Source organism: Zophobas morio, unplaced genomic scaffold, assembly GCF_036711695.1.
Source record: "Zophobas morio isolate AGI-343-1 ecotype UQ-CSIRO unplaced genomic scaffold, CSIRO_AGI_Zmor_V1 ptg000005l, whole genome shotgun sequence".
NCBI classification, from domain to species: domain Eukaryota; kingdom Metazoa; phylum Arthropoda; class Insecta; order Coleoptera; family Tenebrionidae; genus Zophobas; species Zophobas morio.
In genome coordinates, this window is record NW_026972110.1 from 8,707,595 (window position 1) to 8,724,173 (window position 16,579).

The 16,579-nt window shown below is 32.8% G+C and overlaps 1 protein-coding gene across 1 annotated transcript in view; it reads right to left on the reverse strand.

Moving 5' to 3' along the window:
• The window catches only part of Mid1, a 130,915-nt gene that overhangs the window by 21,901 nt on the left and 92,435 nt on the right, over window positions 1–16,579 (reverse strand). The window lies entirely within an intron of this gene.

The following is a 16,579-nucleotide window of genomic DNA, read 5'->3' on the forward strand; positions in this document are numbered from 1 at the left end:
AACAGATGTTAGAAATGTTCTCCATTTACTTCTTGGCAATAGTAAATACGTTACATAAAGTTTTCAAATAATCTGTTAGAATATTAGGAGGAATATCGGCAATCACATTTAATATTCTTTCTTGGAGTTCTTCCATGCTTTGTGGTCTATTAACATAAACTCGATTTTTTACATAACCTCATAAACAAAGTCAAGTGAGGTTAGCTGGCCATTCAACTGCCCCTTCGTCCTATCCACCTTTCAGGAAAAGTTTCATATTTAGCGTTTAACTACATCTGGCTGGCTTAGAGTCTGTCACGTGGTAGTTTATTACCGCATTAAAAATTTAATTGAGCTTCTATAAATTGGCTCTAAAACCATGAAATCAGTCAGTTGACAGCGAAATCGGAAAAAATTCATTGTTTATTTAAAATGTTATTGGCTATTTTAATTCGCTTAAGATACATTTATTACATTTCCACTAAGTTGTTTCCAGAAAATAGGGGTATTGTTAGGATGCAGATCTTTCCTATCCAAATATTGCAATGATTGAAGAACGTTACCAAGGAAGATGGGAAATTTCAATGCCTTCCAACTACAGTGGATATTTCGGAATCGTACTGGAAGACAAAACCCAGTAGTCTAAACATGGCTACATATTTTCAATAAAAATTGACTTAAAATCTATGGTGTTTTTTAAGTTTGAAAACTTTGATTCCGTGAGATCTCTGGAAGACCTGATTTACCCAAATGTTTTACCTATTTTTCTTAACAATGTCTTTGCTAAAGAATAACAGTATGAACGTTATCTCAGTGAAAATAAAAAGTTTATTAAATTGAAAAAGTAAAAAAAAAACATTCAAATATAACTTACAAAATCCTTCGTTTCAATCATCATTGGTTGGAAAAATATTCTCGAATTCTTTATAAATAAAAAATTGACAGTAGGATCATACAAGTAGAACTAAAGTTATGTACACTTCTATCGTCCCTGAAGTGTAGACGAATCAAAAAATATAATTTTTCGAATTTTATTTTTTTGTTCTATACGTTATAAATATAAATATGTGTGAACTGTCAAGTATAGATAAAGAAGCATGCTGTATATGTGTTTCAAGTGAGTTTTTCAGTTACAAAATTTTGTGATGACATCATCAACATTTTAGCAAGGACACGTATATCTATTGAAATAGATGCAATGTAACACTAACAATAACAATACTATATATACTCAAATTTTCGGGAATAATATGTTGCATATTTTAAGGAGTATTTATTTGATAAAAGTATCTAGTTTCTTGAACATGCTTTTTTGGACTGGTAAGGCCAATAATGATACCAACTGTAAGAGTAGAATTTAAAATTCCCGCTAGTTGGTGTAACGGTTCTGCCAACCGAAAAAATCGGAAGACACCATTCGCTCGAAAAAGACCAAGCGACGCGCAACGTTTTCATGTGGCTAACCGTTTAAGCAGTTTTGTTAGTTTTTTTTTTAATATATTGCACATTATACGTTATGAGTGCATTATTCGTTAGTTAAGAAGAATTTTCCCGAACCATACCGGATATTCCTACAACTTCAGGTGTGGGGTTATGTGCACAGCTCAGATTTTATGGTAATTTTACAAGAATCTGCGAAAGTCCGTTAAGTGGTCATTGTTTTATTACGTTGGAACTTGGTGTTTATGAATTTCTGATAATTCTGACATGGCCACGCTTGGGGAAATTGCGGATATTAGTGACAACATCAAATCAGCGTCGGTGAGTGCCGTAAGGGCGTTGCACCGGATTATTTTTGAAGAAGATGCTGGGAGGCGCAACCGCAGACGATTACGGGAATTTTCTGGGTTTGGATTTGACGAAAATTCAGAGGAATTTAGAAATAAAATTGCTTATGTGAACGAAAATTTAAGCGTTGCTGATTTAATTTCCACTTGCAACATTTTACGCATCAGTTATGCTGGAGATCAAGCTGCTTTAGTCCAACGGGTGTGTCGCAGTTTATTACATTTGGATAATCTGGTCCACGAAAACGTTCAGGAAGAAGAAAGTGATCAAGACGAATCGGATGAAGAGGAAGATGTACGGAGTCAAGCTTTGAGTAATCAAGGTCATGCCGCAGTAAGCAGAGATACCCCGAAATTCATGATGACCTTTAGAGATCTCGAAGACTCACTACGGACCTTCACTGGTGACAGGAGCTACCCAATAGAGACCTGGGTATCTGACTTCGAAGATATAGCTACATTAATGGGATGGTCGGATTTGCAGCGGCTGGTTTTTGCAAAGAAGTCGCTAAGTGGTTTGGCGAAACTTTTTATTCAGGGCGTTAGAGGCATTACCACCTGGAAACAATTGAAGCGTTGTCTCCTTGATGAATTTTCATCTAAAGTAAATAGTGCTCAACTACACCAGGCATTGAGAAATCGAAAGCTAGAGAAGGGCGAAAATCTTCAAGAGTACTTGCTCAAGATGAAGGAGTTGGCGGCGAGAGGTGCTATTGAAGAGGAAGCGGTAGTTCAGTATGTAGTAGATGGAATCCCAGATGACTCGGAGCAAAAGCTGTTTTTATATGAAGCCAGGACATATAAGCAGCTAAAGGCGAAACTGGAAGTTTATGAGAAAGTAAAGGGCATGAAGACCAGTGCTTCTCTTTCAGGCCACAAATTATCGACCCGAATACCATCTCGTCCTTTTAAGGTAGCTGCAAGTACATCGAACCAGGTACGGAAGTGCTTTAACTGCAATGGATTGGACCATATTGCAGCTAGGTGTCCAAAACCAAAGAGGGAGCGCGGAACCTGTTATGAATGTGGTAAGGCAGGTCATATGGTTAAAGACTGTCCATTAAAACGTAAGTCACTAGTTGGAGTGCCAGGTACTAGTGGTACCCATGTTATTCATACACCAAATAATTTAATTCCACCTGATATGGCTGTTATGTGCATAAATATAATGAATGAGCATCGTCAAGTGAACTCGTTACAATTAAGGGCTATGTTTGATAGTGGGAGTCCCATTTCCTTAATTAAGTCTAGTTTAGTACCACCATGCAATTTTAACGAACAATATGTTGTTAAGGATTTTACAGGGATAAATTTGTCAAAGTTAACAGTGCTAGGTGTATACAAAACATTGTGTAAAGTAGAGGAAATACCGGTAGAACTATTATTACATGTCGTACCTGATAATACTATGCACCCAGACGTTCTTTTAGGTAGGGACTTTATTCATTCAGATAAAGTTCGAATTACTTTCGATAACGGTCTAAAAATTTGTCAAACAGGATCTCAAGTGTCTAATGAATTTAATACCTTAATGTTGATCGATTGCAATGCAACGAAATCAGAAACAAATTTGTTAATTAATCAAGACTTAGATCACACCACTGTTTTAGCTGTTAAGGACTTAGTAGATGAATATGCATGCAGTACTAAACCTACCAAACCAGATACTGAGTTTGAAGTCGAAGTCAAGGTGGTTTCTGACCACAAGCCCTTCAATTACCAACCTCGAAGACTCTCTCAGTTTGAATTGAGAGAACTACAAAAGCTAATTGATTCCCTACTTGATCAAGGTATTATTAAGGAAAGTTCTTCGCCGTATGCTTCACCTATTATATTAGTCAAAAAGAAAACGGGAGATTTTAGATTATGTGTGGATTTTAGGCAACTCAACAAAATCTGTGAAAGAGATAGATTTCCATTACCCTTGATAAATGATCAACTTGACAAATTGAAAGGAAAAAAATATTACACCAAGTTAGATTTGCGAAGTGCTTTTCACCAGATTAAATTATCTGAGGCATCGACTAAGTATATGTCGTTTATTAGTCCTTTAGGCCAGTATGAATATTTGTATATGCCATTTGGATGGTGCAACAGCCCATCAATGTTTATGAGGTGTATAAATCAGATATTTAAGAAGTTGATTTTAGACAATAAGGTGTGCATATTTTTGGATGACATCTTAATAGCGACGGAAACGATTGCCGAAAACTTAAGTATTTTAAAAGAAGTGTTAACGCTACTAGGAAATAACCTGCTTGAATTAAGACTGGATAAATGTGTCTTTTTAATGTATTCTATCACTTATTTAGGATATTCGGTTGATTTGAATGGGGTTTCTCCTTGCAAAGAACATATTCAAGCTGTATTAGAATACCCAGTTCCTAAAAATATCAAAGAAGTACACAGTTTTGTAGGCCTACTAAGTTATTTTAGAAGATTTATACAGAATTTCTCGATACTCGCTAAACCTTTATATGATTTACTAAAAAAGTCAACACCTTTTGTATTTGGGCAAGAGCAGATAAAGTCATTTAATCAGTTGAAAGATCAGCTAATTTCAGCACCAGTTTTATCCATTTATTCGCCAAATGCGGAGACTCAATTACATTGTGATGCTTCAGCACAAGGTTTTGGTTCTTGTTTGCTTCAGAAACAAGATGATGGCAAATTTCATCCAGTGTCCTATTTTAGTAAAAGAACAACCGATGTAGAATCACGATATCATAGCTACGAATTGGAATGCCTTTGCATTATCTATTCGTTAAAAAGATTTCATGTTTACCTATATGGTATTCCTTTCAAAGTTGTAACCGATTGCAATAGTCTTAAATTAACTTTGGACAAACGAGATATAAACCCCAGAATTTCTAGATGGGCGTTGACATTACAGTCTTACGATTTTACGATGGAGCACAGATCAGGCAGTAAAATGAAACATGTGGACGCGTTTAGTAGATGTCATAATATTTTAATTTTGGAAGAGAATACTTTTGAGCAAAATATGTCCATTCAGCAAACACAAGATGCAGCTATAATGAAAATTTCGAGTTCGCTAGAGAAAGGAGAACTGCCAAATTACGAGGCAAGAAATGGATTGGTTTACCGAAAACATAAAGGCAAACTTTTATTTATTGTGCCCCAAAACATGGAAACGCACATTTTGAGACTCTATCATGACGATATTGGGCACGTAGGAATCGATAAAGTTATTGATCTCATTACCCGAACATATTGGTTTCCTATGATGAGAGACAAAGTCAAAAGATACATTGCGAGCTGTTTAAAGTGTATAGTTTATAGTCCGCAGTTTGGTAAAAAAGAAGGAGAACTACATAATATTCCAAAAGGCGAAACACCATTTGTGCAGATACATGTAGACCATTATGGCCCCTTAGAAAAGACACCTCGTGGCTATAAATACATTTTTGAAGTAATAGATGGATTTTCGAAATTTATTAAGTTGTACCCTTGTAAAACCACTAATGCTAACGAAGTGTGTAACCATCTGTCAACCTATTTTACGACTTATAGCCAACCAATTCGAGTCATTAGTGATCGAGGCTCATGCTTCAAATCTGCTATTTTTAAGGAATTTTTAGAATCTAGAGGTATTCAGTTAAACTTGATTGCTACTGGTACACCAAGAGCTAACGGTCAAATCGAGCGGAGTAATAGGGACATTACGCCGATGTTAGCAAAGATTTCTCCTGCCACTAATAAGTGGGACACTGTGTTACACGAAGTAGAATATGCACTTAACAATACGTTGCATAAAAGCATTAAAAATACACCAAGTCAATTATTATTCGGAGTAGATCAAAGGGGAAAAGTAAGAGACGAATTACGTGTTTATCTGGAACTTTTGGATGAAAGAGAGAGAGATTTACAGACCTTGAGAAGAAATGCAGCTGACAGCATTGTTGCCAGTCAGGAGAGAAACAAAACAAATTTTGACGGAAGACATAAGGCTCCAAAGAGTTACAAGGAAGGTGATTATGTTATGATTATTAACACCGACGTAACCCCTGGAGTTAATAAAAAACTCTTACCTAAGTATCGTGGTCCTTATGTGGTTGCCAAATGTTTGTCGCATGACAGATATTTAATAAAGGACATTGAGGGTTTTCAAATAACCCAAATTCCGTTCGAAGGGGTATTTGAGGCTGGTAGAATGAAACCCTGGCAATCGAATTCAAATTCAACTTTGCCTGTTGATTAATTATCTCATTAATCGCATTTAATTTAGATTTAATTATGAGTTTTACTGTTAATGTATGATTAGGTAGTATGTTTTAAGGTGTTTTGTCTTTTATGTGATAAACTTTATGTCTACTTCTACTTATGTATTATTATGTTGGATTATGTTTCGACTGAAGTTATGATGTAGCGAATCTTATGATTTTATGATTATGTTGTGGTTTTGTAAGTTCGATTAATCAATACTTAAGACATTATGACTTTTTATTAGCATTACTTATGTATTATTATTAGCGATGTGTTCATTTTGGTTGAATTCTTGTATTTAGGTGTTAAGTTGTAATTAATTAAGAAGTGATCGAGGTCGATCATTGGTCAGGTTGGCCGAGCTGTAAGAGTAGAATTTAAAATTCCCGCTAGTTGGTGTAACGGTTCTGCCAACCGAAAAAATCGGAAGACACCATTCGCTCGAAAAAGACCAAGCGACGCGCAACGTTTTCATGTGGCTAACCGTTTAAGCAGTTTTGTTAGTTTTTTTTTTAATATATTGCACATTATACGTTATGAGTGCATTATTCGTTAGTTAAGAAGAATTTTCCCGAACCATACCGGATATTCCTACACAACTTAAATTTCGCTACTGAAAAACCGGCTCTTGTTTAAGTTTTGGTAAAAGTGTAACCATATTTTGTTAACTACGATTTTAGCAAACTTAAGTAATTTTGACATGAAAATTGAAAAGGTTCGACAATTGATTAAATGTTATGAAGCGCAAGTGGGTTGAAAAACCAGATAGTATAGAAATATAGAAATAATATCGAGTGATTTTTAAATTTCTGTTATAGTTGGCCATGACGCTTACATGAACTATTTATTACTGCTGACGTCATGACCAACTAGAGCATAAATTTAAAAACTCATACGGTACAATCGTGAGGCATTCATACAATTTTTACCTATACACTCAAACATTCAATTGTACAGGGTGAGTCAGCTCAAAGGGGACACCTCGAATAACTTTTTTATTTACTAGCTAAAAGTAACGATATTAAATTTGCAAATGGAGAATAATAGCCTGCGTGAATACGTTAATTCATTGCTTAAAAAAACAACTGAAAAAATATATTGTAGAATTACAATTTAATTTTTTTCTTATTTTTTTGATTTTCAAAAAAAAATGTAAAAATTAGCCTTTTTTAATATTCTTAATTACAATTTTTCTTAAAAAAAATGATAATTTTCGGACTAACGTTGCCCGCTGGTGCCACTTTACGTAAAATTTAGTAAATTGTTTGATCTGATTTTTTAGAAAAACAAAATAAATGAAATAATTATATTAGTTTCAAAAATAGATGCTCCATTAGTCATTGGTGTCAAACAACTTTATATTAAAATAAGAATTCAAATAAATAAAAAAAAAATTATAATAACAATGGCTTCACTAACATAATTTAATAGACAGACGAGTGTTATTTTTAGGTATTTTTCTTAAATCTTTATTTATTCATGGTAATCACACTATAGATTTATATGTTCATAATATTATTATTACCTTTTGGATTAGCAGCGTTATCACTTCTATCTTAAATTATTTTTATTTCCCTTCTTATCAATTTAAAATGTCATTTTTATATTTAGTTTTGATTTTAGTTGTATCCACAAAATTGAACTATATCTATATGAACAGAAATTTAATAAAATTTAGATAACCTGAACTTCACATTATAATGAGCAGACGTTATCAAATTGTTGGTGGGAATGATTACTATTAAACAAATTTTGGTTAGCATGTTACCATCCACACGATACTCCTAAAACACATACAAAATTTGACAATAATCGGTCCAGTAGTTTGGGAGATTATTTGTCTACTAAAAATCGATTCAAACGGCAAACGACGGACATTCTACTTGAAACAGAATTTTTTGATATAGAGATCATAGTAAAAAATAGAGTTTGATAAGCTCTCGAAGAAACTGAATTTGGGGAATGCATTGTCCTTCAGTAGTCAGGAAATTTATATAGTATACAGAACGCTAAACTTACCTAATATATCTCTTAGCTTCTGTGGTAGTTTCTAAGCTTAACATCTATTCTACCACAGTAAATTTAAATGGCAAAAATATAAACAAATACGGGATTGAGTTCCTTTATTAGTGAGTGATTTTCAAAAAATCTGCTTCAAATTCGTATAGATTTTACATGTTGCCAGTTTGCATTAAAGTAACCAAATGTATAAAATAAATATAAAAACACTGTTTAATGTACAAAAATCACGAAATTTTTGATGTGTCTGTTGAAAAAATATATTATCTTATCACATAAATCTTTTTAAAACCCATGTAAATAGCAATTTACGTTACAAGGGAATAAAGATGGACTTTATCGACAAGCGAAAAATTTAGTAAACGAAGTGTTCCACCAAGTGATTGATCGTCGCGAGCGGATAAAAAATCTATGCTCACTTGTGTTATACCACTTTTTGCGTTAATGATTTCTAAAACATTTTGAAAATAGAATTTAGTTGTATGTAGGCAGGTTATAACAACTTATTTTATATAGTTTAATTGGCTCTATATTTTATCAGTTTCTCTGGGCAGTTCATAAAAAATAATTAAGTGCTTACAAAATTATTTTTGTAAGGGAGAGTAAGAGTTAATTGTTTTTTTAATTAATATGTAAAGATCTTGCAATCGTAAGATTAAACTTACATTGTGACAATGTTGTTAATTATTAATTCAATGTATTTAAGTTAAGTTTATTGTGCACCATCAGATCAGGTTTCCGTTATAAAAATTAATTTCAAAATACGTCAATTCCCATTTAATTATGGTAATAACGATTATATATAACACAAGCATTTGTTAGAAGAATTGTGAAAATTGTTCTGATATCCTATATATATAAATGAATTATTATTAATATACAAAACATTTTTAGAGGACCTACAGTAAAAGCAGGGTCTTAAGTTTATGAAAATATAATTTAAGCGTTTTGTTTTCCAAAATCAACATATTTTTATCAAATTTGTGTATTTCATAGAAAAATTTATACATATTTATTTGTTACGATAAAATAATTGTTAAGTAAACAACATGGAATTAACTTGTAAAAATGAAAGAAATTTTATTTGACCTCTAGAAAATTTAGTGACACCCTGTCTCTATTTGTGTTTTATTTGTTTTCTATTAAATTGATTATTGCATGAGAGATCCTGCTTTACATTGTTTCCTCTAAAGTCGTGGGACTAAAAGGGATTAATTGCTGTGGTCACATTTGCCGTTTCCACAAAATGTATTTTAAATTGCGACGAGCAGACAATGCGATGTCGTTTAGTTAATGGTTACCCAAACACAGGAATGGGAGGTTAAGTTTAGTTTGGCTTGGTCTCAGATGTTTACCTGCAGTTGACTCACTGACAAGCCAAGGAATTGATTTTCTTATAAAACTTGTTAGATAACCATAGCGAAAAGGTCGGCGGTTAATCTTATAAGGGTAATTATTTGTACGTGATAAGGCCACTGCTTGCATGTTTACTGTCAAACACAGGGGTATAAATATTTTACGAAATAACTTGCCAATGCTCGATCGAATCGGCGAAAAGCGATCACAATTTTCAAGTTTTCAGTTATCAGCAGTGTTTAAGTTTAATATTTTAAAGCTTGTTTTACTTGTTAAACTTGGCTTGAGCGTGCAAAAGGATTAAAAAGAAATTATTGCCGAAGTGCCACAAATAAGCTGCTCCGAGTTAAGTTCCATCATAATCTTTTAATTAAGATTATTTCAGTTCTGGGAAGTTAGATATAAATCTGTTATTTTCCTCCGTACGGTTTAGATCGTTTCCGTAACGTAACCTTAAAATCTTCCATGGTTAAATAATAAGGAATTAAATTATATTCTAGATCACTCACCGGAAACGCTTTGCACAGTTTTTGTTTGCCTTATTAGTGGTATTTATGAGTACAAAATACACGTTACTGAGTACATTGCAGGGTGTAAATACATGGGAATTATGGAGGCCGAAGTGGAAAAAACTGTCTAAACTGTCTAATTTGCTCCTAATGTTTTGTCAAGTTTAAAGACACGCTAAAATATGTACAAATTTTATTTGTTTAAAATGTGTGCTCTTCATAAAGTCCTTAGAAAGGCTTGCAAGTGAATATCTAGTTGGTTTTTATATTGAAAATTTTAACGATTTAATTTGAAATGGGATCATTTCTAAAAATAAAAACTGTGCACTCGAAGTAAGTAAAGTACAGTTTATAAACTCCACCGCTTGAAAATTTAGTTTACCTGTAATTGTATAATTCAGTTCAATTTTTTTTTTGTTTGAACGTTGGCTTAATTGGGATGATTCTTAGCTACATTTGATGACGACGAGTCATTTCAAGATCATCAGCTCATAACATATATTGCGACTCGACTCTTAACCAATTTCATATTCACGGAATTCAATGAATTATATGTATGAATAATATGCTTAACTCGCGTAGTTTGTAATAAATTATTGTTCATTTTTAAATTTTATGTTGCTTTTCATAATTATTTTTTCAAATTTCACTAGGAATTTTTACATGTGGTTGTCGAAAAAATGTTGTATGTACTACCGCTAAAGAGAACTTTTTCTAACTTCAGATAGGCCGAAAAATTTCCTGTTTACGGCTTTGGTATATAAATACCTATTGTAGGTTACCATTACAAATCTAGTCGTTTCAGCTCTCGAGTTATGTCCATGAAGTGCCACTTTTTGTACGGAAATGTCAAAATAACTGTTTTGGATTTACTTGGCACTTTTTTGTACTCAGGTGTCGAAAATATGCTTTCATCCTTGGTGTTTAAAAAAAAAGCCAAAATCGTCGTCATTTCAACTCCGCCTTTACTGAATATCGTTATGAAACATAAAGGTATCAATTTTTTTCTTAGTAGAGGAGCAAAGTAACACTTTGGATTTTATCAAATCTGAAGAACTTTTCTTTCCTCCAACAACCAAAATAGATTTTCCAACCTCAAACCCACTTACATAACCAATTATTTTTGTGTATGGTCGCCTAAAAAACGTTGTGTGTACGTCGCTCAGAGATCTTTTTGGGCCTCATTTGATTTCTAGGCCTCGGGTCGCTTCGGCCTCAAACTTCAGACCGACCGAAAATGTCCTCTTTATGACTTTGATACAAAAATAACTATTCTGTGAGATAAGGGAAGCAAATTTTTTAAATTGCTAATACATTTTAAACATTTTCATGCTCCAATCAGGTTTAGATCTTTACTTTATTGTGTACGGTGTTTTCAATATAGTCTTCTGCGACAGCTGTCGACTTAGAGCTTCCATGTCGCTTAATTTCTGGGAAATCCGCACCAGCTTCAGATAATTTTGAACCAGAATACCGCCGAAAACAATGTCCAGTATATATAAACGCGGTTGTTCAAATTTTAAAAATGTTGTTATTTGGCAAGGCATTTTCGAAAATGTGTTGATTCCATGTGTTGAACATCTATGATTTTTGTAGAAAATTAAAAACCGGTTATGTGGGGTATGAACTGGTCTGTGAGCAGTGAAGTCTAATTAAATTTAATACCTTCTTTCACTTCTTCTTTTTCTTCATTATTTACAATAGTTGTCAATATTCTCTGCATATTTGTTTCAGGTGACTTAAGTCACAAGAAATTTTGAATTCAAAAATAGCGTGATCACTATGCCAGAAACTGCTTTTACTCGTCTATGGTCACAAAAGCTTAGTTTCTGGCCTTACTATTGTACTACAAACAACTATTAATCCACTTGTGTGTCGAAACTTATTGGTTGCTTACTTGCTCGCCAAGTATATAACAACGATCGTTTAAAACGCCAAAATTGAAAATGAATATTAAATATATGATATACAGCGTGCTGAAAAAATGGCGTACCAATTCTATGACACATTGTTAAAGATTACTTATAGAACAGAGAAAAAATTATTTAAAAAATTCTTGGGCCCAAATGTACAAAAAATATAGCCCTTCAAAATTTAACTTCTATTTTCAATTCACCATATTCTAATTCACATGAAATCAGTTAGACTTCCATTATTCAAAATAATTTTGGAGGTATCTTGTTTTCATCCATAGTTTTTTTCATTTTATAACATAACAAAAAAACTTAAAAATTGTTTACAATGAAAGAGTTTTTTTATTTATCGGTCTAAATCGATATTTGTTTCTGTTAATTGACCTCAAATTGACGTAATAAAGTACCGTTGAGTTGGTGCGCCATTTTTTTACCACCCTGTATATGTATTGTATAATAGATTCACATTAAGATGAGTATTTTGACCATTTCTCAAAAGCTATATTTTTTTCACCTAAGTAACTTACTACAAATGGAGGAGGTGCCGGGTTAGAAATAATAAATCAACTTTTGTAGATATGATTCATGGTCTTATATTTTCGAACTAGAAACATATTTCTATAAATTAACATCATTAAGTTGCAACATTGTTTACATAACTCCATTCATCATTTCTTAAATTTTTTTTATAAAATGTAAGGATGTAGTCTTTTCAAAACAGTTTGACATAGGAGTTTAGTCTTTATTATTTTCTTAAAAAATATTTTAAAGATACCTAAGCACTATTACGATCTGTCTGACGTCAGCCTTCACCTGTTTTAATTATCAGATGGAAACTACTAAAACTAGAACACTTAAACTGATCTAGATAATATTGATTAAATAGCTTTGCACTAAATATCTCCTAGCATTGGGAAATAATTTTGTTTCTAGAATATGTTTCTTTTTACTTTGAAGAACGCTCAAAAACTGCATTCTGTTCCTAAAAAACCACAGCATTTCTTGTGTACTTTAAAAATGTGACGCTATTATCTGAGTGCCCACTAATTACTATTGCAAAACTGACTTCATTTTTTTTTTGTAAAAGATTATCTTATTAAGGTTCGTTTTAGATCATTTTAATTTCGTAGATTGCACTGAATTTCGTGAACTTCAATCGCGCGTTATTGGTGGCTATAAGTTTTCCTAGATTATTAGACATTAAAATTTATAGTGAAAACAGTAATCTTTCTTTCACATACAAAATTCCCTCTACAGACACGTCGTATTGATGTTGTGCTTTCCTTTTTCTTGTTGCTATAAATATCGGCTTTCTTTTAGTTCTCGTACTTTAACTTTACTCTAGATTCCATAACAAAAAGTGGTATATCTGCTTGAGGCCTTTTCTAACGCAGATTTAAGGCAGGAATCATGATTGCAACATTCTGTAGTACTTGTGTGTTATCGGTTCCGACTTTTTGGCGGTAAATTTAATTCATGCGCATGCGGTGCACGAAACTGAAAACTTATAATTTGATTATCAATGTGATGAGTAGATGGAAATGGAGAGCGACTACTTTCAACAGCATGAATTTCGAGGAGAAATTTTATAAAAATGCTTTAGAAAAAGTCCTATTATTAGAGTGGTCTAAGTAGATTATCATTAAAGAATGACGTTTTTGAAGGATTTCTTGTTCGAAAACGTCAGCTGTGGCCTGGATTATTCTCGTCACATTGATTAATGAAATTCCAGGTGTTGATTTGAATTTCACTTCAAAAATTAAACCAGAACTGGCACCACACAACTTACGATTTATTGAACTTAATTTTTAACTCAGATGTTATGTCAGCTACGCAACAAAGTACAAGTAGAGATATTACTACCACTAATACTAATCTCCGTAACCTGTTAATTCTCCTAAATGGTGTTTTAATTTTGTTTTGGGTTAACCGCTAATAAATCCTTTGGAGTAAGCTGAAACTGTATATATGCTGAGATACAATTACTCTTGATCCAGGATATCCGTTAATTTGGAAAGAAACATGAACGAAATTGCCTTTCACTTTTCCTGGTAATTATATTTGACATTTGATACAAAAAAAAGTAGGAGTTCTGCAATTTCTGTGCTCGAGTTGATGGTCGTTGCAGGTAGGAAATGTAGTAACTGAAGACGGATCGCAGAGCTTGGTAATTATTCTTCATTAATTAAAATTAAAATCCGGGTTAAATTCAGCGAGCTTTCTAGAGGCTCAACAACATTTTTAACACTGCAATGATGCTTATAACACAACTAGAACGACGCAACTAACAAGCTACAAAGTTAATTAGTCAGCTGAAAGAACCTTTGAGTTCAACTTTCCTGTTCATAAACGAATAATTAATTTACAAATACATTTTGTTAATGCGCCGGAAATGTCTGGCTTGCTACGCATTGAATAAATTCAAGGTATAAAACGCCGTTATAATTAATCTGTTAACAGCTTCATTGATGGTTACACAAGAAAAAGGCGAAAAAACAACACAAAAGTCATTGTTAATTGTGCTACATTTAATTAAAGCCCCTAGAGGCTTCAATGCACCGCCACCAAATTAAAAGGAACATTTTAATTCTTGGAAGATTAATCTCTAAATATAAAGGGGATGCAAGGAGCATCAGATTTTTTAAACGAAATCGTCCGAATTCGCTTTAATTAAAACCTTCGTTTTTATAATGTAAATTTCCACCTAATTTCGACGCGTTCGACAACAGGAAGACGAAACCACCCCAAAGAGAAATATCGAAGCCACCATTAAAACCGTAACACCTTTAAAGGACGATTTAATCATCTCTACTAATTACCGAGATTATTCGATTTTTCTTTCAGTAATAAAACATGATGGATAGGGTCCGAAACGTGGTTTATAAAAGCTAAAACAGTTCGTTAAATGTCGGAATAAGGTTTAAAAAGAGCACTTTTGCCAATCCAAATATTTAATGAAATCAAATCGATATAGGCGAAAACATTTGAATTAGTTCCTAACTTCTTTTAGCTTTCAAACTTTGCTTTAGTTCGCAAATTTTCTCCTTAAATATTTATATAGTTTCCAACAGCGAGTAGATCTTGGACATAACGAACTCTAATTGAAGGAAATAGGTGAACATCATTTTCGAGAACTTTACGTACATTCTGAACTGAGCTTTGTAATCATAAATTATAATTCTTTTTAAGGTAAATAAAATCCAAGCGTAAAATTATCTCTTTCGGGACGAAGGCAGTAATTTTAGCTGGTTTATTATAAAATGTTATTTACGAGTTTTTTGATTTTATTGCACAAATCGTATTTTGATAGAGGACTCTGTTTTCCTGATACATAGCCAAGCTTTTTCAGATCTTAGTGTAAAAATCCTTTTCCCCATACAGGTATTTTTTTGTAAGTTTTTACTGTGTACTAAGTCACCAATAGTCATCATGCAACAAAATTTTTTAGTAATTATTTTTTCTTCTTATTAAACACTGTAAGTAAGATACATATTTCGCAAGTGTCTAGAAGCGAATAATCTTCAGGTACCAGATCGTTAAGACGTTTGTACTATTTAGAAGGTAGGTATTGGTAACCTTACATTTACATAGTTTTTTAAAAATTTCTTTTCTCTTTGTATTTCTGCTAACCATTCTAATTTCAGCTTATCTCAGAACGTTGTGGTTTGCAGCTGTTTGAACTCGAAACTCAAAAGCAATGAAAGTAGACGCCAATTCCCTGGATGCCTTGCTGCTAGAGCCTTTGATGAAAAATTTAGTCGAGGCCTGAGTCTTTAAGACGAGTTACTGTTATTAGTCTTGTACTGTTAGAAAAAAGATAAATGATGAAGCAATATGTTTTAAAGTGAAATCTGTATTCTAATCATCAAACGACAAATCCTACTGTAACTAGAATAAATAGGCAAAATTCTTTCGTTATTGCAGCAATTCTAGCGAGTTAAAAAAAAACAATGGACACTTTGATAAACATATTAAATTATGAATCTTGAAACTTTTTGTAATAATGAAATTTATATCAAATGGGTGTAGTTGCCGTTAAGTAATAAAAAATTGTCAGTAACTAAATTTTTTTTGATGTTTCAGTTTTTTATATTTTATTACGTACAGACGAGACGCCCCTGTGTTGCCACGACACCCACAGTATCAGACTAGTTAACTGTCATGATTTGAATTGATAAAATGTTATTTTGTGAGAAGAAATCTACTTAAGTATCAAATGACCTAACAGAGTTTCTATAGGGGGCGGCAAACTGGTCATTCAGAGTAAGTGGCACGTTTATGTCGAAATAGATAAAACTTTATTCAACAACAATAAATGGATAATCGACATTCCTATAACATTAAATTTCCCCAAAATGCTTTCAGTAAGAAACGAGTTCGTCAACTTGTTTTTTAAAATTCGTTCACAGGTTAATGGAGTTTAATAAGTTTTCAAGGTTGTCGTTATCAAAATTGAAAATCGGCGAAATCGGAAGTGAGTTGTCACTCAATTTATCATTCTGTTTTGTACTGAATAAACTCTGTTAAAATTTAATTGTGGCATTTCGGAGTAGGCGACATCAGAAATTGATAATCTGTAACCGGATGTAATTTGTACTTTCCGATATTATCGATTACCTGCGTCGATATTACGACGTTGTGTATACATACGGTATTTTCCTAGAGTGATTACTGATTAGATTGCAAAGGTTGTAAAACGGGAAATAAAATATTAATGGCCGTTACACCAGATATTATGTCAATCAATATCCAAGGATCTGTTGATCTGTTTCTGTATTGATTTTCTCAC